The sequence below is a fragment of the Xenopus laevis genome, chromosome 6L (assembly GCF_017654675.1).
Source record: "Xenopus laevis strain J_2021 chromosome 6L, Xenopus_laevis_v10.1, whole genome shotgun sequence".
Classification (NCBI taxonomy): Eukaryota; Metazoa; Chordata; class Amphibia; order Anura; family Pipidae; genus Xenopus; species Xenopus laevis.
Window position 1 is genome coordinate 85,699,188 of NC_054381.1, and position 26,368 is coordinate 85,725,555.

At 35.3% G+C, this 26,368-nt stretch overlaps 1 protein-coding gene and 1 long non-coding RNA gene across 2 annotated transcripts in view; one reads left to right on the forward strand and one right to left on the reverse strand.

Moving 5' to 3' along the window:
• Positions 1–18,757, reverse strand: part of LOC108718520 (cadherin-10) — a 285,253-nt gene extending 266,496 nt beyond the window's left edge. The window contains exon 1 of the mRNA XM_041566244.1: positions 18,353–18,757. The gene's annotated coding sequence lies outside the window, so the exon portion shown is untranslated. The remainder of the gene's footprint in view (positions 1–18,352) is intronic.
• Positions 18,704–26,368, forward strand: part of LOC121394678 — a 36,998-nt gene continuing 29,333 nt past the window's right edge. Inside the window, exons 1-2 of the long non-coding RNA XR_005961923.1 lie at positions 18,704–18,788; positions 23,109–23,180. This is a non-coding gene — a long non-coding RNA (uncharacterized LOC121394678). The remainder of the gene's footprint in view (positions 18,789–23,108; positions 23,181–26,368) is intronic.

Here is a 26,368-nt window from a genome sequence, read left to right on the forward strand (position 1 = left end):
GAAACAACAAAGCAAAGCAAGGGTGATGATATGGCATAGGTATAGAATCTATTATTCAGGAATCTAGGAACCTATGGTATTTGTGCAGCTTAGTTACCCTCAAGTGTAACAAGTTTGTTTTATTATTACAGACCCAATGTCCGCAGGGGGACTCAGATCTACTTCCTCCATACAGGGGGCCCTCAGGGGGGTTGTGATTAAGCCATCATTTTACGCATGGTCTATGATACATGTGAAATTACAAGTGACCCACATTTTGATGTGAGTGAGATGGAAAAATGTTTTTGCAGAGGGATTTGAGCCAGTAGATTTATGTTACTGCTGGCACCTGAAATTTAAAAGGAATAGATGCTAAATTGAATTTAAAAATAGCAATTAAGAAGGAATTTTATTTGACACAGTAATGACATGAGAAGCCATATTTCTCTACTTTATGACCTGTATCCTATTTAATTGAATGAGATGCCATAATTGTCAGCTTCTTGTGCATAGACAGATGAATGAAAGCAGGTTTCTACACAGACACTGGATAGTTTATCAGTGCTTGACCATTTTATAGAACACAAATGAATAAGGTGGTAGAGAACAAAAGGTGGAGAATGCTTGTTAGACTGACATATATGCTTTCTGAGAGTTTCTGAGTTTCTGAAAGCACACAAGGTAAAATAAGGACCTGCATAAGAAAAAATTAGCTAATTTGTATACAGTTTGCAAAATGATATGTAAAGCCAGGTGGAGGGGAGAAATGACAAAGAGGTTGGGACGTTAAAAAATATAATTTGTAAAATTCTCCAATGCTGTAGCAGTGCATAATAGCATCAACATACTCAATAAGGAGTAATAAAGATTTACAAGGTAACCGTGCATGCCGTGTATATTAAAGGCCAGTTTATAGAGAGAGTAAATTAAAGTTTTGTTACTGGACAGTTTTACTAGAGTCCAGGCATTCGATTTCACAATCCATTTTAAACGGAACAACAAGCACACAAAACATATCTAACCCCACACCCATTTGACGATATCGGCAAAAATTGAGAGCAATCTAATATAATATAGTACCTTATATCTGATCCCAACTAAGCCACATCAATGACACATTGTTGTCAAAACAATCCTAGTGGGTTTCTCTAATGTTTAAATTTTTTTTTGCATACTTAACGTATGGTAATCCAAATTACGGTAAGATTTCTTATCTGAAAAACTCCTGGTCCCCCAGATAATTGCATACACACACAAAATAATACACTAACTAGAACTTTTTACTTGTACACAATTGATTGTATGATCCAAATCAATGTATTTATTATCCTCTAGCAAGTACTGTATGTTATTATCATTATTATTTTGATATGCTTACCAAACATATGCCTGCTATAGTAGATGTAGATATATTGTTTGATTAATGCATGTAAGCAGGGGTTAAGCAGACTCCTAGCATTCCCTTCTTATTGATAAATACGTTTTTTAAGGTATATTTTTTATACATAATAAAGTAATCTGTATAAATATTAAGAACAATTAAGAAAGATAAATATATAATGTTACACTAGCCACAAGATGGCAGCAAATTACTTTATCTTTAAGTCTTAGTTTATGTGTTTGCTAGTACAAAGTGTAATTTCAACAGAATTTTGCTATGCAATGACCAATTAGTATATTCAGACTAACTCTTTGTATAGTGAATAGTGCAGTTTGTTATTTAGTATAACCTTTAAACAAACAGTTTTTCTAGAATGGGAATTGATGAAAAGTATAAAGTACAATTTGCCAATTTGAATAAATGAATCCAATGAAAAGCTACACATATATGAGAGTTCCGCTGTAGACATACAGATAATCATTTACTGCTATAATTAAAATCAATTTTCTTATATGGAAAAAAATGTAAAAATCTAATATAATAAATAATGCTGGATTGAAACTAGTTTAAACATTTTCTGGATTAAGACAAAACACATTTTTTAATGTGCTACTCTTAAAGAGGTTGTTCACCTTTAAATTAACTTTTAGTATGATGTAGAGAGTGATATCCTGAGACAATTTGCAATTGGTTTTCATTTTTTATTATTTGTGATTTAGCTTTGAATTCAACAGCTCTCCAGTTTGCAATTTCAGCCACCTGGCTGCTAAGATCGATATTACCCTAGCAAACATGCATTGATTGAAAAAAGAGACTGGAATATGCATAGGAGAGGCCTGAATAGAAAGATGAGTAATAAAAAGTAACAATAACCATACATCTGTAGCCTTACAGAGCATTTGTTTTTTTGGTTGGGGTCAGTGACCCCTATTTGAAAGCTGGAAAGAGTCAGAAGAAGAAGACAATCATTTAAAAACTAGAAAAAATAAATAATTAAGTCCAATTGAAAAGCTGCTTAGAATTGGCAATTCTATAACATACTAACGTTAAAGTTAAATTAAAGGTGAACCACCCCTTTAAATCACAATGAATAGCACCATTTTAATTTGGGGGGGATCATGGTTTATCTCATAAGAAAAGTTCATATGACAAAATGTGAAATTGAATTAGGAAATATGCTTTTTCATAAAAAAATGTCCATTAAGCCTTTATATCAATCAGTGTATCCTGCAGCAACCACTTTATTTGAATAGATTTTTTATTAGAACATTTTCTAATCCTATAGATCATTGTCTATTAGGGAGATCAGGCATCATCGTCCTTGAAGATTCCCATGTGCTCTTTTGATCTCTCCTAGTCTGATTTACAGATCTTTCTGGTTTTCTGTATCTTCCTCGTAAAGTTTATAACTTTATCTTTTGGGCATTCAGGTATGGGTTAATAGGGGGGTGAGAATTCAGTCCATGCTTTTTGCCCATCGGTACTGTGTGCTAGTGATGAGCAAATTTTTCCAGTTTTGCTTTGCCAAAAATAGTATCTGTTAGTACACTATGTTGCTTACAAACACAGGCACAACTAATAACAAATCTGACCACCAACAGATAATATCTGGGTGCTTTGTATCCCACTTTCAAATGAATAAACCATATATTTATGTGTATGTCCTTATATAGACAGCGGGATGGCTTAGAAACCTTTGGTTGATGTGGAAGGAGAGGGGAAGGATAAAATGACGTATGCGTTTGTCACCATTTTTTTCACATTATATTCGCTTTGTCGCACAAAATGACACGAGCTTTGAGGCAATTGTTTTCTGCAGTTTTGCTGAAATTTTCGCCAGCGATGGAAGTTTGCAATGAATCTGTACATGAAGAAATGTTTCACTCATCACTACCATGTGCTCAATAACTATGATGTATAATGTATTAATCGGGGGAGTTCTGTGATCCTTGAAGCAGCAATAAAATGCGGTTGACAGACAAATAGCTTAATGAATTTAAGTGCTCTTGCTGAGCTTGTAGAATAAATCAGGAAAGTTACGTGAAAGTGGTGGATGTCACTTCCAGTGACACACATTACAGGAAGTGAACAATGGAATTACATTATTAGGGTTGGAGGAAATTCAATCGAAGTCAATATGGTGGGGCCCCTTGGAAAAGTGGCAATGTCTTTCCTAGTGGAATAACTAGATATTACTGGGTCAAACAGCAGATTATTTTTCAGGCCCGCAGGTTGACCAGTTTTACCAATATTTATTTAAATTTTATATGAATTAGGACCTAGTGGGCCCCCTGCAGTAACAGGGTCTGCTTCCTCTATAGTTATGGCCTCTCCTCATGCCCCCTATTCATGGAAACCAACCTACAGCACCATATATGGAATATAATGAGGTATGTTATTTTTATGGGTAGGGGGGCTTGGAAGTTATTACTGGTCCTTTAAAGATGACCTAACCCTACATAAAATTGTCTCCCTGCACTCCATATTTCTAGATGTAGAAGTAGATGACTAAAATCTTGATTAGAAATATGAGAGAATTCACTAATGATATCATTACTGTTCAGCACTATATCAGTCATCTTGCTGCTATCTTACTTAACCATCTTGTCATCTTACATACAGAGATAAGCGTGTAATTTTAACTTAACGATATTACACTGTAATCAGACATCAGAAGGAAAGAGATACCGCTGTTTAGTTGTTCTGTGAAAGAAAATCTGTGATTAATGCTTCCAGATGCAGAAACAAAGAACATAATTTCAGATTGAGGTGGGAGTATCATTTAAGGATTATTTTGCATTTTATAGGGGGCAGCTAGCCCTGAAAAGATGTTGTATTGTTATATATTTCTTATACCCATACCTTTTTACTTTGTCACAAATGTAACTTGCTTTAACCCATGATTATATGTTAGCTATGCTGAAATTATTAATCTACTGAGTACTGTGTGATTTAGCAACAGTACTTAGGCCGATAGTAGGAGGCAAATTATAGCATCATAATAAACCCTCAACTGCTTCAGTGAAAATAGGGTTTTGAGCCACAGTTTTTCAGACAACCACAGGCTGCAAAATATAGGCCAAAAATATAGCCCAAACTAAAATCATAGGATAGGATCATAAAAGTATAGGATCTTTGACCAGAAACACAGTTTTAAGAAATCCTTAAATTAAGGCAATGCCTTGTAGCACAGTGTCCTGTATAAACAAATCATTCCTCAGCTCATTTTTGAGTCATTTTTTATTTCAATGTCTTTAGTATCCTTTAAGCATGGGGCTCTGGTTTATGGAAAAACTTCCAAGTCCCAAGCATTAGATCCCACACCTGTACATGTGTATCTAGGTGAAGTGCATTTCCACTGGTGACTGCCAGATTGTTTTTCTTTTATATCACTTTGAATCAGAATGTAAAGAACAAAAAGCGAATGTAATATTTTGTATTTCTTACATCCTTCTCTATTTTATGATCTCTGCTTATGGCTTAAAGCAGCTCAAAATGTCAAGTTAATTCTGGCATGCTGAGTTTGAAAATAATCTCAAAGAAGGCATACACAATGCTATAAAATGTACAGTTTAAAAAAGAACACTTTATTAAATGTATTAAAAACAAACAATAGGTACAAACATAGTTCCTTTGTTCACAAAATGCAGGTGCTTATCTTTTGTTTTCAAATACTTTAATACATGGAAATTATTCAATATACCCACTATGGCAGTCTGTGCATCCTCCATGAGTTTTTCCCATTTTGGGAGTTGAATTAACACAGAAAACCACACTAATAACATCCAGCTGTGAGGTTAGCCCAATCTGATACAAACTTTAATTGCATTATGAATTTTAGGGGCACATTTACTAAGCTCGAGTGAAGGATTCAAATGAAAAAATCTTTGAATTCCGAAGTATTTTTTGGGTACTTCGACCGTCGAATGGTTCAACTATTTGACCATTCGATAGTCGAAGTACTGTCTCTTTAAAAAAAACTTTGACTACATACTTTGGCAGTTTAAACCTATAGAGGTACAATGTTAGCCTATGGGGACCTTCCCCATCACTTTTTTGATCGAAGAAAAATCCTTCGATCGATCGCTTAAAATCGTCCGAATCGTTTGATTCAAAGGATTTTATCGTTCGATCGAACGATTTTTATTCGATCGTTCGATCATAGGATTTGCACGAAAATCCTTCGAATTCGATATTCGAACTCGAAGAATTCGATATTCGACCCTTAGTAAATGTGCCCCTTAATGTCACAGATTTACCTGTGATAATAAAACAATGCTTGCTTGAAATCATAGGGTGATCCTGAAAATGGCCAAACAAAAAAAATCTTCTGTTTCATTTCATTGGTCAGTTTTGGGTCAAAATCATGTTAAGCTGGGCAAACATCAATGTTCAATGCAACTGTACCAACTGCCAGAAGTAATTCACATGTTTTTTGCATTGTGAGAATGAATTTGCTTGTCTCAATCCTGTTTCCTGAATTTTGTGTTTGGCCCTGAATACTGCAAAGTTTTCCTGGGGCTAACCTCTTGTCTTCATTAGTCATTTATTGAAAAATTTCAGCTGCCTTCAGTGCTGTTATTTCTCAATAGTAATTGAATGGCTTTACAAGGAAGAAGACGAAAGGTAAACTTTTTATTATTCAGAAAGTAGTGTAAAGAAAACAAAACTGAGACCTTTGTTAAAATGAATATATTTGTTATATTGTATTTTTGCCTTTAATGACAGGCTATCAAGTGCAGTTTACTGAGCAAACAGAGATTAAATCGTGCTTACTGTCTTTCAAAAGCAAACATGTACAAACAGAGACATTTTAAGCCTCTTATCGTGTATATAACATCTCAACAACCACTTAAATAAGTCATTGACATTTAACATTCTGAAAATATATCCATTTAGAAATATATACATAAGGTTAACAGAGTAAAGATCAACAGATACAGATGGTCTTTTTTCTTAAGCACAGAGCTTACAAGCAAATAGTACATGCTTGTCAAGAACATAAACTATATAAATTATAAACTAAATATATTTGTAAATATATTTATTTTTTTATTTATTTTGCCACATGTAAGCATGAATAAGTTTAATTAAATTTGCTCAAACTAGATGATACTAGCTCTCTATAAGTAAAAGGTTATTATGGCTTTATAACAAAATGTCAACATCACCCTGTACCAAGAAATAAGTAAAAAATACACAAATATTTACAGTGTTTTTTTCTGACTTGTTTTACTTCATTTTAAAACTTTTATTATTCTGCTATCATCCCTCAGGCTATTTATAAATAGTTATATATATATATTGAAGTAATGGTTTGATTGTGGCCTAGTGCCTGCCATATATTAATACCTGTCAGCATCCCAGAATATAGTCAAACTACTCTAGTGCTGCTTTAGTTGAAATTAAGATATCACAGATTTTTACCTGGGTTAACTAAATTTGCACCAGTTTCAATTATAACAAACATTTGTAACATAGCACCAATTGAGTATATTACTTAATGTTTTTGTATTTCAAAATATTAAATACATAAAAAGACATGCTGACATGCTATCAAAATGAATATTTGTGCATGTTAAATATTGGTCCAAAACATTTCAAGAAAAGTTTCACTGGCATTAAAAAATCTTTACAATGCAATGACCAGTATTTTGAATCTTGTTGAAAGACTGTAAAATATTATTGAATAATAATATGATGAATTTAATTGATTTTCAGATTGTAATTATACAATTTTACTGTATATCATGGTACAGGTATGACATTGAATTGGAAAAGATGTAATTAAAAAATCTATTTAGTTCAATACCTCAGTGTTCTATGCAGCTGCAGTATATAAAATTGAAAAGTTAGTAAATATCAGCTGATTTTTGTCATGGAAAACTTCAAATATTTTTGTACTGATAGGTACCATTTAATCAAAGTGGTTAAATAGAGTATATAGGATTTTGGAGAAGGACTTTTTCTAGGGCTTATTTACCAGGCTTACAGTATATCCCAAATTTGTTCCAGCATGATAGCCCATAGCAACCAATTGATTTGTCTGCTGCAGGCAGACAAATCTTCAGATTGTAATTATACGATTTTACTGTATATCATGGTACAGGTATGACATTGAATTGGAAAAGATGTAATTAAAAAATCTATTTAGTTCAATACCTCAGTGTTCTATGTAGCTGCAGTATATAAAATTGAAGTTAGTAAATATCAGCTGATTTTTGTCATGGAAAACTTCAAGTATTTTTGTACTGATAGGTACCATTTAATCAAAGTGGTTAAATAGAGTATATAGGACTTTTTCTAGGGCTTATTTACCAGGCTTACAGTATATCCCAAATTTGTTCCAGCATGATAGCCCATAGTAACCAATTGATTTGTCTGCTGCAGGCAGAATAATTAAATCAGATCACTAATTGGTTCCTATGGGATACTGCACCAGGGCAAATATACCAGTTTCAGTAACCAGTATATTAAACATTAATATTAGTATTGTGAGTCTACATCTTTTGACTATATGGGGATATAGACACTGCAATAAATATAGCCAATAATGTAAACTGCATGAAGTTTTCAGACACCATCTTAAAAAAGATATTTGTAGTAGAACTTGAAAATTTGTCCCAAATATGCAAAAAATACCAAGCAAAAGAACACAAGCTACAAAATCTTAATGTTAAAGTGAACTATGGCCAGCAGCAAAATGAAATTTATATTTAAGGATGTAATTTTACGTATCTATACTTTTACTCTAATAAAGCAAATTAACCTTATTATATTGTGTCTCTTCCTTTTATTTGCATTCTCCATTTGTTTCTCTGTTTTACCTTGAAAATAAATTGTCATAAGTCAGGCTCATTTTTTCTTTTAAACACGGAAAAAAATCCATGGTTGACATTGGTTACTGCCCAGGGGCAAATTTGATCAGTGTTGATAAATGAACTCAGTATGTTTTTCTGCATGCAATGGCAGACTAGTCAAACAACTCTCTTTAAGCCTGTCAGTGAGACAGCAACATACATGTATATGGTATTAAGCCTGATGAATCTTTGTGTATATAAAACAGGTTGAGTAATGTTGCTTTAATAATTCTGATATAGTTGAACTACAACACCTATCATGCTTTAACCCTAATATGTTGAAGTATGCTGGACCATAGATAAAAAAATTTGAGTGAGGTATGATTGCACATTTTTAGGAATCCTTTAATGTAACCAAAAACCCACCCTGAAAATGACCATTTTACACCATGTTGCTCTCCAAATTAAATTTTGCAAACTTAAATATGGATACAAAAGGACTTGCCCTTGGAATCTATCACTACTAGCACTTATGTCAGTTAACTAACTATTTGGAGGTTACAGTGCAATATTTGCTTGCCACATTACAAGTTTCAGAAGAGATAAACTTTTCCCTTGTATTTCAGTAGACGTATGCTGCTACTTTGGTATTTATGGATAAAAAAAATGTAAGACAGAGAACCTTAACAATTATTGTAAGAAGAGAGATAGACATTTGTTAATAGAGCAGGCAGGATAGAGGATCAATAGAGGACCTTCTTGTTGTACATTTTATTGTAAAACAATAAAACAATAATGTAGGATTTTGTTGGACTTAAAATTTTAACAGATGGAGCCCAGAATCATTGGTGTGGAAAATTTGTTGTTCACTTTAATTATTGAATATATACATAAAATGTACATGGAATTGATGGCATAGTAAAAACGACCCCTCATTTGAAGAGTGGCTCAACAGAAATAGTGACACTATAGTGACACTGTATAATATATACCTTTATTCAACTAAAGCCCCAGAATAGGCCTCATGCTAAAATGCATTCTAGACAATATTGAAAAGTGCAGATCCATGGATCTAAAAAGCACTTTAGGTTTATAATGGATCACACCTCCTTAGTTCATAAAACCAAAGGCCTCATTTGCCAAGCTAAACGTGGCTCTTACTCACTAAAAGCAGCATTAGAGAGCAATGTGCAAAAATGTGCAAAATCCATTGAAGACAATTGGCATTTCAGTGCAAAAGACATTGGAGTCTATGGGTGTTTTTTATTACTTTTTACATTAACATGCAGCTGGAGCAAACTTTATTTAGATATTGGGTCTAAATGTAATTTAAAATAATCATTACTATTCTTGATTTTTCAGCATTTATATTAAAATTTAATTATTTATTTAAAAAAATGCAGATCATGCATTCTTCATAGCTAGATAGATAGAAGCTTTCTTTCTTTCTTTCTTTCTTTCTTTCTTTTCTATACAGTTTCAAGCTTCTGTAAAACTGACTTGGGTAATTTTAAAGACTTAAGGAAACTTTCTACTGTGTACAATGCAGTTACTTCAGCAATCACCCACAGCTACAAAATTCTATTAGATGTGAGAAATCGGAATTTTCTTTGGGCTTTGACTAGGGATGAGCAGATAGGTCACAACACTTACAGTGTTAGGCTTTTCATTGGAAGTCACTGATTCCATAATTATATAGTAATCTGTATTGAGCATCAAAAAATTAAGGTTAGCTTGTTGATTACCTCTGATTCCATCAGTATTGCTATGGAGTTACTACATGTAAGTTGATTTTGGTTGAAAAAAAGAAAAAGACAACTGTCCATCAAGTTCATCCCTTCAGTGTATCTACCATAATTACCGAACCACATTAGGAAAAGAAAAAAGAAAACAAACAAAAAAAACTCAAATGAACACACACACATAATCACACACAAGCGCTAACATACAGATATCAACTGTCCAAGAAGACATACAAGCACATCTTAAAGTCACTAAGATAATGTTATCTTGCTTTAGGGGAAAATTCCATTCCTACAAGCTAATTATATATATATATATATATATATATATATATATATATATATATATATATATATATATATATATATATATACAGTATATATATATATATATATATATATATATATACATATATATATATATATATATACATATATATATATATATATATATATATATATATATATATATATATATAGATTTTCGAAGCAGACAGCACCTCATGTCAGGTAAGCCATTTTGTGGCTGCCCCTGTGCACGGAAAAAATTAGTGTATAATTCAATCAAGAAAAACCAGCACCAAGGGACTTTAAGTATGCAAAAAAGTTGTATTTAAAACATATGTATCACATATGTTTTAAATACAACTTTTTTGCATACTTAAAGTCCCTTGGTGCTGGTTTTTCTTGATTGAATTATATATATGTATATATATATATATATATATATATATATATATATATATATATATATATATATATATATATATATATATATATATATGTCTTTTAGCAAGTACCGCTTCCACAAAAAAAATCCAAATTTTATAGTTTAAATGCTTTTCCCAATGAGCACCTCTCTGCACTTTTATTGGCTCATTAAAATCCATAAAACTTCCCTGTATATTAATGTTGATGACTCACCACCTTCAGTTGCAGTTGAGATAAGCTTAGTGATTGCCTCTATGCAAAGACTTTGCAATACATTACAGCATAATGTATTGCTGATGAAAGATACATTGTATTGCTGGTAAAAGGTACATTGTTATAGTAAAACATTTATGTTACCAGCACATACGTCATATTAATTTATTTTGCTGACATGGCTATGCATAAAAAAGAATGTTTCATGCAAAGATAAATTACATTGTCATTTACTCCATGATGTGTGAAAAGTCACATGCTTAATGTATGTTGTGTGCTTGATGTAAGATGGGTGCACCACATCCAAACCATGAGCTATAACCGGTGTCAAAAGGACAGTGTCAGAAGTGCAATTTCAGATATAAAGGTTATTGCAGATGCATAAATTCTATTTGAAATGGCATTACATACTTATTTATCCTTAATTTATATATGGAATTAGCCTTTTATATGTGTGCTTTGTTTCAAAGGTTCTATATATTACTAGTGCATAAAGATTCATTAAAAAACAAAATTTTGCTGAATTTAATGATACTTTACAACATTAGTCCATGCACCCCTATCCAACTACCACTTTGGGGCAAAGTGCGAAGCACCTAATGCTAGCGCAAATTCGCCAGCGTGCCGTCATTTTGTTACTTCGCCGATTTAATAACGGGTGCAGGCGTAAATTCGCTAGCGAAGTGGACCTACTCTAGTGCTACATCGCACCCTTACGCCAGGCGAAGTTGCGCTATGGCGAAGGGACGTAACTACGCTACTTCACTAACTTGCGCATTTTACTGAACGTTACCTCTTGCACCAGACTTGCCTTCACCACCTCAGACCAGGCGAAGTGCAATAGAGTTAATAGAGATTGCTTCAAAAATTTCCCAAAAAACGCTGGCGTCTTTTTCTTTTTTAAGGGTGATAGGCTGAAAAAGATCGTAATTTTTTTTTGGGGGTACCCTCCTTCCCACCTACATTTCCTAACATATGGCACCTAAACTATACAGTGGGCACATGTATAGGCCAATATAACAATTCTATTTTATCTTATGAAGCTTTCCCAGGCTTGTGTAATGTATTTGTTGCTTCATATACGTCCATTGTACTTTAACTTGCCGCCGTATGCAAATTAGGCATTGCTAGCGTAACTTCGCTTTCCTTGACGAATTAACGCTAGCGCAACTTCGCTACCGTTCGCCTCCCTGAGCGCAACATCGGATTTTAGTGAATTAGCGGCGCCCTGACGAAACTTCGCCTGGAGAAGTGAGGCGAAGTGTGGCAAAGCCGGCGCTAGGGAAACTCGCAGGTTAGTGAATATGCCCCATAGTATGCTATTAAATTCTTCAATCTGTCTTACATATGTAAGACTTCTAAGCCTATCTTTACCCTCCACATCAGCTGTGTAGCTTCAATGGAATACTATACTAATTTCCATTTTATATCACAGTGTTTCCATTTTATATCACATGCATTCAGGGGTCCCCAACCTTTTTCAACAGTGAGCAACATTCAGATGTAAAAAGAGTTGGGGAGCAACACAAGCATGTAAAATGTTCCTTGGAGGTGCCAAATAAGTGCTGTGATTGGCTATTGGTAGCCCCTAAATGGACTGGCAGCCTACAGGAGGCTCCATTTGGCAGTACATCTGTTTTTTATGCAACCAAAACTTGCCTAAAGTCAGGAATTAAAAAATAAGCATCTGCTTTGAGGCCACTGAGAGCAACATCCAAGGGGTTGGGGAGCAACATGTTGCTCACGAGCTTCTGGTTGGGGACCACTGAGGGTAACCATTTACTACAATGTTATACATTAATACACTTGGGCTTGCCTTCAGAATTTTGTGTAAAAAGAATACCTATACTTATAGAGTGATACATTTTACGGAACAAAAACAGCTTGTAACCATGCCTATATCACATCATTTTTGTGTGTGTGTTTTTTTCAATTGTTTGCAACATAAAGGAGGGTTGTGGATTGTATTAAGGAAAGAAATGGCAGGTAATATTGGGCAAATGGAGGCTTACATAAGGCTAAAGCTCTTTATAACAGTATAGTGCTTAAAAAAAAAAAAATATAGCAGCATCAAATCAGAAGACATTATTACTATATTTACTATAATTCTATTCGACATATACAATACAAAAATAAAAGAATAAAAGTAATAGGCATTTTAAAAGATATTTGAAAATATATAATTATGAAGGAATTTATATAATTACTCATATCATGTTAATTTATTACACGCATAGGCCAGTGCCAAAATGTTGGTGAAACTTATGGAACAATGGAACAAAGCATTTGGATTTGAGTGTAGTTTGCAACAAGAAATATATTATAAATTAATGAATAAATATCTTTCTCTGTGTAAATACATGTGTGTGTGTGTGTATATATATATATATATATATATATATATATATATATATATATATATATATATATATATATATATTATATATATATATATATATATATATATATATATACTTATATCCTTGAGTAAGGCCGAAACGTTGGAAATGCATTGTGAATAAAGCACATCTATTTCTTCACGATAAACAAGGAGTGCAGGTCCATTTGCTATTTTATATTGAAAGATTTGACCTAGGCACCCATTTATATATATGAAACCCGGAAAGAGTGCGTTCACTGTTTGGATTTTATATATATATATATATATATATATATATATATATATATATATATATATATATATATATATATATATATATATATATATATATATATATATATATATATATATATAAAATATCTATAAATATACCTCCTTTTGAACCATGTCCAGAATTTACCACCCTAGCCACATATCTTTGCTCTCCATAATTTTAACAGTGCTGTATTCATATTATAGATTAGCCTCTTAATCAATATGATTCACATTTCAAAATGTTATATGAATATTGGAAATAACTGATTTTCTCAAAGTTCTCTTAAACACATCACTCCTTCAGTTGATGGGTTACTGACATCAATTTGCAAGGCAGGAGTGCCCAAATGAATTCTGGGGAAAGGGCAAGCTTGAGAAAGGGCCAGAAGTATCCCAAAATGTTGCTGTGCAAATTACTGTAATGCATACTTGTTGTTAAAGATGGTTTAACTCATTTGAATTGATTTAGGTGCACTGAAAATAATATTAGAGGGTTGGTGCTGAATACTACTTAGGGGCTTGTATGAACCTTGAATTCAAAGGGCTTGGTTGAATTTATTTGTTCAATATCATGAATTCATACCAACCACTACATACAAATACACAGAAAATCATCAACAAATTAAGTATTACCAATATCAGCATATGAAGAACCTAAGTGGACCTTATCAAAACAAAGGCTACAACATGCTCCAGTTTTTTTCATATTTTATGTAATGCTTTATAAAATACCTCTCATCATGCTCCAACATATTCTTAAAAGTTAAATTGAGCTGTAGAACAAAAACAGCTGGTCTTTATTTTTAAACCAACACTATCCTCTGTGTGATCCAGTGCCAGTACCCATTTAAAACAAAAGGACAAGAACCTCTGCTCTCTACTCACTCAAGGTATTATTTAGTATGCAGCACCTATACATTGTTATTTCTTCTATACTGATATGTAATTGAAGTGCTGTATGAACACACCAAATGTTGCATGTAAGGTGTAGCATTAGGAAGGAGGATTCTCAGTGGAGATGCCTTCTTTGGAGAGATAGTGTGAGTAATGATGTCTATGGATGGTTTCAATCTTGTTAACTGAACTGCAACATCCCCACATACACTGTAATTAGTTATTTCCTGCTTTCAGTGTTTCTCTACAAATTGGGTAACTTCTTATTCAGATGTACAGTTTTGCAAACCTAGGGTTCATACTAATGCTATTGCTGCAACAATTATGCCACCTGATTTTCCACTTCAGCATAAAGGGGTGGGGTTAGTATGCCCTGAATTCATTATCTCTGATGTGATTCCTATTAAAGGTAACAGTCAAAGTAGAAAAAAATTAACACATATCTCATATTTCTTTTATCAGCATATCTTTAAATGTCTTCCCTATAATAAGTTTGCAACTAATAGTAACACCTATATTCCTGTGAACGCTTAGGGGGTTATTTATTTATTTAAGTCTAAATTTATCTCAATATTTTCTGCTACAAACTCAGATCAAATCCGGTCAGGTTTTTTTAAGCTTACTTATTATTAAATTCTCCCGAAAATTTTTATGATTTTTTTGGGGATTTTTACTCCGATTTTCATGATTTTTTTTGGAATTCTCACCCGAAAACTCTGGGGTATTGCACGAAACCCAGCACATATCAAAAAATCATTGGGACTTCTCCCATTTACTTTTATGCAACCCTGACAGTTCTGAGGTGCTGGATTTTCATATTCGGACTTTTCCATCCTGGGGGTTTAATAAATTCCGAAAAATTCCTGATTTTTTAAAAGTCTGATTTTATAAAAAAAAATCACGAATGTTTCTTGATTTTCGCCTTTGGAGTGTAGTAAATAACCCCCTTAAAGTGAGAAATTATATTCTGAAAAGATGGCATCACAAATGTCATCATCAACCTTCAGATAAATGTGTTCAATTTTAGACTTTGCCTCAAGACACCTTCAATGGATCTTTTCTTAGAGGAGAACAATGGAAAAGTTGACAATTTCCCCAAGCATGGCCCCTCTATACAGTGAAACGAAATCAGGCATGTCTGATATCTCCTCTGAGCACAGGATCATTGTGATCACATTTTTGTAGAAAATTAAATATATAAATTTAACTAGCCCTGTTGAGCAGTGCAGCCAAGCACATTTTACTATTTTGACCCGAGTTCATACAAATTGGACATATTCTTTTAATCTGAGGTTTGCGCTATGTATACTATTCAGTGCTATGACAATGTCAGTAAAGAAATGAAAAATGATAGTGGAATGGTGATGTGTCTTTCCCATTTCATCTCAGGTGGTTAACATAAAAGGAAAATGGAAAGCAACATAGATACACCAAAGACAGGACACATTTTCTCTGTCTCAGTTGCACCCTATCTTGGCATGAATTCCTAGCACGGAAAGGGCTCTCTCAGATGCAGATGCAACTATCATTTCAAATTAACCTTTCCTTGTTTGGGAAAAATAAGAAATAAGCCTTAAATATTCATCACTAACAAATCTGTTTCAAATTCACATTTCCTACTCTATTACTGGGGAAGCTATTTGTACAAAATGAATTCTTTGATGAAGGTTGTAAAAGCAGCTAGCAATAGATTGAGGATTTAAACTCCTGGTGAGTATGAAAAAACAAGTAGGAAGGGGATATGAAAACACCATTTGTGGATGATTTATACCAAATTTATATTTCGTTGAATCAAGAACTATTTTCTGTTTAAAAGATATATCACTTATTCTTGGAAAGACATAATATAATTAATATGCAAATTAAAAAGAATTGCACATAATATATCTAATTAAAATCCAGGTATTGTAATGTATGAGACAACTGTAATCAGCTACAGGCATATCACAGCCAGACACAGCACATCCACAGAAAAATTAGTTATGCAGTGTCTTATGTTGCATGCAGAAAAAAATTGAAATTTTTGGCACATCATATGCATGCTGCATTTTAAGTTGGCGTGTGATTTTTTTTTTTACACATATAAATGCAGAATATGAACTTCACTGTGCAAATCAAATCAATCTCTTGACATTTTCTTTTGCCTCCTATTGAGCGGAACATAAAATATAGCTTATGGAAAGTGCAGAAGTATCTAAATGCTGAACCACTGTTACATTGTTATATTTTACATTCTTTCTGTTTGCTGAGTGCCTTTAGGACTCATAATGAAGAAATAGAAACTATACAATGAAACACAACTTCCAGTCTGTTATTCTTTATTTTTTTTTTCACTATGAGTTCCTGTGTAGACTATAAATGAGCTTTTGATTCAATTCTTTTGTTTAACACGTTGGCAAGGCAATGGAATAGTTTAATTTAGAAGGGTTCCCTTGGCACAAACAAGATTAGCAGCTTATGTTCCAAAAAGTATTTATCTTACTCTGCAAGCCACACCAAATCTAAAAAGCTGCTTATGGCTGTTTTACTGCAAGAATGACTTTTCAATTCACATGTGAAGCTTTGTTATTAAAAGACATATACATTTAATTAATTACCCAATGTTTTGTAGTGAGAAAAGTTAAGCTTCAAAATAAGATTTGTTTAGTTTATATACACTAAAATACATAAAGAATTCAACCCGACAATCAATCTATGTCTGTCTGCCTATCTATCTATCTATCTATCTATCTATCTATCTATCTATCTATCTATCTATCTATCTATCTATCTCTCTTGCAATGTGATCGAGAGATAATAGAAAGATCATAGAAGATAGATGATAGATTGATTGATAGATAGAAAGATAGATGATGGATGATAGATAGAGGCCTTTATATAAGATTAGCATATATATATGTTTGCATGTGTGTACATATGTCTGTGTGTGTATGTGTATGTGAACTGTTAGAGTTTTCTAGTTTTAGCACTATGCAGCCTTTTGTGCCAGCATGTGGCATTTATTTTCTTAGCTGATGGGATAAAGTACAGAATTATATACCCTGACACACATTGAAAATAATAGATGTGCATTTTAGTATAATAGAGATGCTTTTACCAAAATGAAAGATGAAGATTATAGGAAGCAGCTCCATTTGTGTGAAAGCAGAAAAAGGTAATGTGTCAGTTATAAGACACTCAGTGCTGTTTGTCAGCGATTGCCTGTGCAGGGACATTGGAAAGCTAGAAGGTTGCTTGAAATGTCTCACATAACACATTATCATGTTACTAACTGTAGAACATACTTATCATCAACACTTGAAAAAAGGGAGTGTGTATTCTATTTACACTTGTAAACATGCTATAGCAAAACAGCCTATAAAGTCTTGTTTCATTGTGCTGTGTTTTTGTATATACAAATCTGCTATTTTGCTATCATATTTAATGCTTTCTTGGTTTTCCTCTGTGACCCCCTGTTTCATCTCTCCTGCCCCCTGGCCTTTATTTATATCCATACACTGTATTTTCCAACGTCTGCAGTATAATATTACTCTAAATTCCAAATACTTGCAATGGGTGATTTAGCATTCCAGCTTAAATACCGGAACCAGACAGACAGAATATCAAATCTGCTATACAGTAGCATATTGCTGCAGTTATAATTTTTACAGTAGAACCATTATATATTTATGGATTTTTGCTGGCTTCTTTGATAAATTATTAGGAATAAACATATACACAGGGCACAGCTGAAGACCCAGATCTATAGTATTTTGGACAGCACACTAGACTGGGCAAAATACCCTTTGCATTAAGTGATGCTTAGTGTAACCTGCTAATTGCACCAGTTCCCATAAATATGTTCCAATAAGCAGAAGCACTATATTAAAAGTTACAATACTTACAAATAGATTGAGTTTATTAAAATGCACATAACACAGCTGGCAGCTTAATACAAAGAGGAAGCATCACGATACAGATGGAAGAGATAGCTTACCTTTTATATTCCCAGTGACGAAGAGATTTTCTCCAGTTCAGCAACAAGATTAGAGCATTTGCTGCTATTGTAGTCTATATTATTCTGCTTTTATTTTCCAAGAGATGATTCGACTTGAATCCTTCTCAGTCTTTTCCTCACAGTCACAGTATCACTTTTAACTCTAAGAGGCAGGAAAGCAAAGGCAAGGGGAAGTGCTGCCTCTGATTGGCTTTCATTCAGGGCTTCTGATTAATAAGGAAAAAAAATCCTCTCTCACACAACACAGCCAGCCTCTGCTGAAAGAGCTGCAGTACTTACCATGGGAAGGTTAGCGACTGAGAGGAACGCTGGCTTTTACTGGCAAAATGATTTGCAAGTGAATGCAGACAGAGAGTGGAAAGGGATTTGTTAAATAGCACATCTGTATAATGATTTCCTTTGTTTGACATTTAAGGTAATCAGAATTCAGACTCTGTTATTTCCATATTTCTGCAGATGAAACAAAAAAGGACTAGTGATTCTTTATTTGGCTATCTCAGTAATGATATTAATTTAACATCAATAGAACAAAAATAAATAATTTTGGTATTTTTAAACTTGAATAGAAGTGCAAATGTAATGTTATTTTCCTTGCAGGCAATCTTATACAAGAATCCAGTGTTCAATTTTCATTTGAGGAAAGAGCATCAGTTCTGCAGCATCAGTTCTGCATCCTCTTTCTGTTCATCACATAAATCATCATCCTTTTCCAAGCTTATTTAGTCTTGAGTGTATGCCTGATATTCTATATCTAAGCCAGACCGACTCCAATACTAAAATGATTCCTGGGTAGCTCATTATTATACATTCACAACATATTTTCAGCTTACGGAATTAGTGATGCAATTATATACAATAATATTATAGTTGATAACCTGTTCCATAATGATAATTTTGGATTACAAATACACAATATAAAAAAGGTTTTTCAATGCACTACATAAACATCCAATATGCATGCTTATTATCATGAAGCAGACATACAATATTCAGTGCCAGTGAATGCATTCTGCATCAATTGCACAGCAGCACTAGAGCGGGAGACAGAAACAACTGAGTTGAGTGGTGCCCAACGCAACTATACAGAAATGTATATTAAAGAGTGTATTATGATGCAATGACTGCTGGGGAAATTGCAGGAGCTCAGAGTTGCAAATGACCCTGTAGTGTTTCTCTGCATACATGTTTTTGGACTAGCAAACATTATTATTATTTTTGCTCAGCACTGACATGACTGACATGCTTTTGTTAGTGTGCACTTGGCACACACATATTAAAGGCTTACTCACAGGGGCATATTTATTATGCTGTGTAAAACAAAATTCACTGAAAAAAACGGTGTCAAAAAGCTGTGTAAAATAAATGGGGAATTTATCAAGGTGTCTGTAATTTTCATGCAAACGTCAGATTTGTTACCATTATTTTAAATTACTTCAGGCGGAGGTCACTCTTAGGGGGCTATTTATTATGCTGTGAAAGAACATCAGGATAATACACCACACATTACCAGGCTTTTTTTTAAACATGGGAACAATGTAAAATAATGGCAGCAAATCTGGCATGATGTAAAATTACACACACCTTGATAAATTCTTTATTTATTTTACACAGCATTTTACACCATTTTTTTCCGCAAAAATATGCCCCTAAGAAAAAACTAGTAAAATTTTACTCCTTTTTTTTAACATGGCAAAGCCTGGCGATGCATGGTGTATTAGTCCACTGTTTTTACACAGCATGGACCAGTGTTGTTAGTGGAGTACCGCAGGGCTCTGTACTAGGTCCCTTGCTTTTCAACTTGTTTATTAATGACCTGGAGGTGGGCATTGAAAGTACTGTTTCTATTTTTGCAGATGATACTAAATTGTGCAGAACTATAGGTTCCATGCAGGATGCTGCCACTTTGCAGAGTGATTTGTCTAAACTGGAAAATGAGTTTATACACTAAATGGCAGTGTGTTGGGAGTTTCCTTAAATGAGAAGGATCTAGGGGTCTTTGTAGATAACACGTTGTCTCATTCCGGGCAGTGTCATTCTGTGACTACTAAAGCAAATAACGTTCTGTCTTGCATAAAAAAGGGCATTAACTCAAGGGATGAAAACATAATTATGCCTCTTTATAGGTCCCTGGTAAGGCCTCATCTGGAGTATGCAGTGCAGTTTTGGACTCCAGTCCTTAAGAGGGATATAAATGAGCTGGAGAGAGTGCAGAGACGTGCAACTAAATTGGTTAGAGGGACGGAAGACTTAAATTATGAGGGGAGACTGTCATGGTTGTGGTTGTTTTCTATGGAAAAAAGGCGCTTTTGAGGGGACATGATTACACTTTACAAGTACATTAGAGGACATTATAGACAAATAGCAGGGGACCTTTTTACCCATAAAGTGGATCACCTTACCAGAGGCCACCCCTTTAGACTAGAAGAAAAGAATTTTCATTTGAAGCAACGTAGGGGGTTCTTCACAGTCAGGACAGTGAGGTTGTGGAATGCACTGCCGGGTGAAGTTGTGATGGCTGATTCAGTTAATGCCTTTAAGAATGGCTTGGATAATTTTTTGGACAGACATAATATCAAAGGCTATTGTGATACTAAGCTCTATAGTTAGTATAGGTATGGGTATATAGAATTTAATTAAAAGTAGGGAGGGGTGTGTGTATGGATGCTGGGTTTTCATTTGGAGGGGTTGAACTTGATGGACTTTGTCTTTTTTCAACCCAATTTAACTATGTAATAAAGATGCTTCATAAAGTCTATTTAAGCAACTGTGCATTTTGTCCACAAAAACAGTTAAGGAAAGCCATGGAGGTATAAGTGCAGGGGCTGCATGACAAGGGATCCGAATGACCAGTAGCTAAATTATACTGGTCTAGGTTAGAGATGGGCACAATCACATGTAGCTGTGTTTAGATGAAAAGGAATGAATTAAATCAGGAGATGGCCGGGCCAAGGGGCTGAGTCAGAGAGGGATGTGATGTCAAGCGAAGAAGCAGTTCACTTCCTTATTTTGCGAAATGTCAGGAGCTTTCTTCTTCTTCTATCTTTTCATAATATCCAATAATAATGGAATATGGATGTTTTTCCTGAATGTCCTGTTACTTTGTGGTTTCTGTATCTTTATACAGTTAATTGTGAGAGTCTGGATTGTATTAATTTATATTAAATAAATTATGTCAAATGCTTGATTTTATACAAACCAGTACTCCATCAGCTTTATGAATTGCATTCCATTTAAAGGGGTTGTTCACCTTTGAGTTAACTTTTAGTATGAAATTCTGAGACAATTTGCAATTGCTTTTCTTTTTTTATTATTTGATTTTTTTAGTTATTTATTCTGCAGCTCTATCATTTGCAATTTCAGCAAACTGGTTGCTAGAGTCCAAATTACCCTAGCAACCATGAATTGATTTGAATGAGACTATGGAAAATTAATAGGGGAGGGTCTGAATAGAAAGCTAATTAATAAAAAGTAGCAAAACCAATAAATGTGTAGCTTTACAGATCATTTGTTTTTAGGCTAGGTCAGTGACCCTCATTTGAAAGCTGGAAATCATCAGAAGAAGAAGGCAAAAAATTTTAAAAAAAACTATACAAAATAAATAATAAAGACCAATTGAAAACTAACTGAAAGCTGAACTACCGCTTTAACCCACTTCTAATTCATTAATTAATAAAAATTCATGTTACACTTCATTAATTAAGTGTGCATTTCATTTATTGAATACATTTTTAATTATTTCATTGTAATTACTCCCACCCCAGTCCCAGTAAAATAATTCATAGCTCAACCAGGGGTAGAGAGATGGAGAGCTGAAGCAACTGGAAAGGAGTATGGAGATGGGCAGTCAGATAAAAAAAGTGGGGCAGTTAAGAAACCATAGGGGTTAAATGTAAAATAAAATTAAAAAAGTTGGTGGTGGGCACGCAGGGTTATACAGTACATATTTCAAGACTGTTTTCTCACCAGCACTGTTGTAGGAGCCAGGCAGATTAGGGGGCAAATTTACTTATGGTCGAATATCGAGGGTTAATTAACACTCGTTATTCGACTGTCGAAGTTAAATCCATCGACTACGAATATCGAAGTTGAGGTATTTAGCGATATTCGTTCGATCTAACGAAAAATCGTTCGATCGAACGAAAAATCGCTAGATCGAACGAAAAATCCATCGATTTTAATCCATCGATCGAACAATTTTTGTTAGACCAAAAAAAGATAGCTAAGCCTATGGGGACCTTTTCCATAGGCTAACATTGACTTTGGTAGCTTTTAGGTGGCGAACTAGGGGGTCAAAGTTTTTTTTTTTTAAAGAGACAGTACTTCGACTATCAAATGGTCGAATAGTCAAACGATTTTTAGTTCGAATCGTTCGTTTCGAAGTCGTAGTCCTAGTCGAAGGTCGAAGTAGCCCATTCGATGGTCGAAGTAGCCAAAAAAAAACATTCGAAATTCAAAGTTTTTTTTCCTCTATTCCTTCACTCGAGCTAAGTAAATGGGGCCCTAAATGTATTTTCTTTAGATAGAACTGGCAGAGGAGAAGAAGCAGAGAAAGCAGCAATAGCCAACAGGCGAAGTAGCAGCAGTGAGGCCCACTGGGTGGGGCCAAAAACCGGAACTGGAGCACAAAACCACAATCCTTGCTAAAGGATATTGTGCGATTTCTAGTTACTGAGTCGGCTTCCTGACTCTCTTTTAGTTACAGTTTTGGCAAGTTGCTATGTTTTGTTTCTCCCAGGTCGTTTGTGTGGCTGTTTTCAGAATCTGCTGAGCTCTGAGTGTATCTCCCTGCTGCTGCTATACTGCTCTGGTAAGTCTTTTTTTTTCTTATCTAAGTATTACTTTTGAGCAGGTGTATTTACCAAGAGCTCTCCAGTACATTGATACTTTGTTGCAAATATTTTCAGAACTAATTGCGTTTTATGTGACTAAGCATTAAACGTTTTTCATTCATTTAGGCAGTCAGTCTACTCTTAACCTGCTATTTGTATACAAAAGTACTGCAACCAATTGCTCCTTGCTACAGTGATCTCATTGTGTTCCTGATATACAGTATTGTGTGTGTGTGTGTGTGTGTGTGTGTGAAGTCATCAGCATTTTAAAACAGAGAACAACGCGTTACAATACATGATTGTACTGTTGAGATGACCTGATCTTTTGGAAAGCACCAAAAATGTTAAGCAAATAACGCTGTTTGAACAAGTCTAGACTCAAGGATGTACTGTCACGGCCGGCACCCTATACCAGAACAAGTGCCAAGCGCCCTGGTCTCGGCTTCACCAGTAGTGTGACCATCGTTGGGCTTCAGGAGGAGCCCTCAGCTTACTTGGGTGCCACCTGGACTTAACGAGGGGTGCAAGGCGAGATGTTCTGGCTGGCGAAGGGGCACGGCTGTTTAGCAGAGTCTTTAGGCCAAAGGTCACGGTACAAAGGTCAAGGCAAACGGATGGTCAGACAGGCTGGTCGAGGCAGGCAGATAACAGAATCGTCAGGCAGGCAAGGGTCAAAACTGGGTATCAAACAGGCAGAAGGGATCAGGCAAAGAGTGGTCAAAGTTCAGGCTGGGTCGATATTCAGAATTCAGAGTAGTCAGTATACAGGCAGGGTCAAACACAGATAACAAACAAGATCAAGACTCAGGAACAGAAGCACAAGGCTAGGAAGCACCAGGATAACAATCCTATCACGGGCAATGCAAAAAGTAAAACTGTACCTTTAAATACATTTGAATTTCGCGCCATTGCGCGCTGACGTATCACGCCAGCGCGCATGCGCCTATAAAATGCGGAAGTGCATGCCGCGCGCACACTAGGAAGCCGGCACACAGAGGGAAGAGGAGCGGCGTGGCGGGCATCCCCGCCGATGGCGCGGCGGGCGTCCCCGCCGCACCACTAGACTACCAGGGACAGGTAATTTTATTACATTACCCCCCTCTCTAGGGGGGGCCACTGGACCCCCAGGTTTCCCAGGAAACTTGGTGTGGAATTGCTTCCTGAGGTGGTCAGCCTTGATGTCTTCAACCGAGACCCAAGAGTTCTCCTCAGGACCAAAGCCCTTCCACCTAGTAAGGTATTGTAGCTTACCTCGCACCAGGCGGGAGTCGAGGAACTCTTGGATCTCATATTCAGGCTGTCCTTCAACTAATACTGTGGGAGGAACAGACAAATGACTGACATTAGATGCAGGTTTTAAAAGGGAAACATGAAAAGAGTTAGAAATTTTGAAATTAGAAGATAATTTTAGACGAACAGAGGAAGGGTTGATTATGGCAATGATGGAGTATGGACCAATGAACCTGGGACCAAGTTTGGGAGAGGGAACCTTCAATTTAATATTTTTTGTAGATAACCATACCAAATCCCCCATCTTGTACTGAGGTGCCTCTCTACGGGATATGTCTGGGCCGCGGAAGCTGTGGACAGCGAGTTGTGGACCTGGGACCAAATCTTGGAAAAATGTTCTACAGAAATATTGGCAGAGGGTACAGGAGAGACAGAGCCAGAAAAAGAAAAAACCTTGGGATGAAATCCATAAACTACAAAAAAAGGAGATTCCCCAGAGGATGAATGAGAAGCATTATTATATGCAAATTCAGCCCAAGGCAACAGTTCATACCAAGTAGACTGGTTATGAGACACATAACATCGAAGATATTGCTCAAGGGATTGATTGACTCTTTCAGTTTGGCCTTTTGTCTGGGGATGGTAGGCAGAAAAAAAGGATAACTCTGTACCAACTAAAGAACAAAAAGCACGGCAAAATTTAGAAACAAACTGAACCCCTCTATCAGAAACAATATTTTCAGGAAAACCGTGTAACTTAAAAATATAAGTAATAAATAGGTCAGCCAGGGTTTTAGCAGAAGGAAGGTGAGGAAGAGGAATAAAATGAGCCATTTTACTGAACCTGTTAACCACCACCCAAATCACAGTTTTCCCTTGAGAAGAGGGCAAATCCACAATAAAATCCATGGAAATGTGGGACCATGGTTTTGCAGGGATGGGTAGTGGATTTAGCAGACCCTGGGATAAACTATGAGAGGATTTAGATCTTTGACAGATCGGACATGAATTAACAAAAGTTTTAGTATCCAACTTAAAGGAAGGCCACCAAACATGACGGGAAAGTAGAGAAATTGTCTTTGCAATACCTGGATGACCTGCTACCTTAGAGTCATGAACCTCCCTCAACACTTGTTCTTTAAGCTCCTCAGGTACGAACTATCTACCAGCAGGAGTTTCAGCAGGAGCAGATGACTGTAAAGGGGACAATAAGGTCAGACTCCAAGGCTGCAACAATTATTTCCCTGGGAATGATGGGAGTACACTCACTAAGAGGAAACTGCTTCGAAACTCCTAGAGAGTGCATCCGCCTTGACATTTTTTGATCCAGGACGAAAAGTTAAAGAAAAGTTAAACCTTGAAAAGAACAGGGCCCATCTGGCTTGCCTAGGATTGAGGCGCTTAGCAGACTCTATATACAAAAGATTCTTATGGTCTGTATAGACCGTAACAGGATGTTTTGCACCTTCAAGAAGATGCCGCCATTCCTCAAAGGCCCACTTGACAGGCAACAATTCCCTGTTCCCAATATCATAATTCACTTCTGCCGGTGAAAATTTTTTAGAGAAGAAGGCACAGGGATGCATTTTGTTGGTTGTCGGGTGCCTTTGAGAAAGGACTGCCCCAGCTCCTAATTCAGAGGCATCTACCTCCACAATAAATGGAAGAGAAGAATCAGGATAACGGAGGATAGGGGCCGAACTGAACTCTTTTTTTAGAATTTCAAAGGCTTGCACAGCATCTGGGGGCCATAAACTGGGATCAGCTCCCTTCTTGGTTAAATTGGTAATAGGGGCGACGAGAATGGAAAAATCTTTAATGAATTGACGATAGTAATTAAAGAAACCGAGAAAAGTTTGGGTTGCACGTAACGAAAGGGGTTGGGTCCAGTCCAGGACTGCTCTCACCTTGCCTGGATCCATTTCTAGACCCTTGC